Source organism: Lycorma delicatula, chromosome 3, assembly GCF_047948215.1.
Source record: "Lycorma delicatula isolate Av1 chromosome 3, ASM4794821v1, whole genome shotgun sequence".
NCBI lineage: Eukaryota > Metazoa > Arthropoda > Insecta > Hemiptera > Fulgoridae > Lycorma > Lycorma delicatula.
The window spans coordinates 56,352,551-56,352,897 of NC_134457.1; the positions used below are offsets into that span (position 1 = coordinate 56,352,551).

Consider the following 347-nt stretch of genomic DNA (forward strand, 5'->3'; position numbering starts at 1 on the left):
TGTTATGTTTATTATGATTGTGGCTGTTGTTATTATTAATATGATGTTTCATATAATAGGAGATATTTGTGGAATCAAGATGCACATAAAATGTATTTTTTATTTGACAGTTAAATGTTTTTTTTAAACTAGCTTCTTTCATTAAGAGTATTCGATGTTTACTATATTTTGGTTTAAGAGACCATTACTTTCTTTCAGTCACTTAATGTTTATTAGTTTTATGTTTTTATTCATTTAATGAATGATTTTATATTAATTCTTTCTATAGTAATTGGTATGAATCTGTGATTTATTCCACAGATTTCTGAACATTGTCCAAAAAATACTCCTGGGTTTTTAGTTATTAG

The 347-nt window shown here is 24.2% G+C and overlaps 1 pseudogene; it reads right to left on the reverse strand.

Moving 5' to 3' along the window:
* Positions 1-230: 230 nt before the first annotated feature.
* The window catches only part of LOC142321131 (cytochrome c oxidase subunit 2-like), a 1,156-nt pseudogene continuing 1,039 nt past the window's right edge, over positions 231-347 (reverse strand).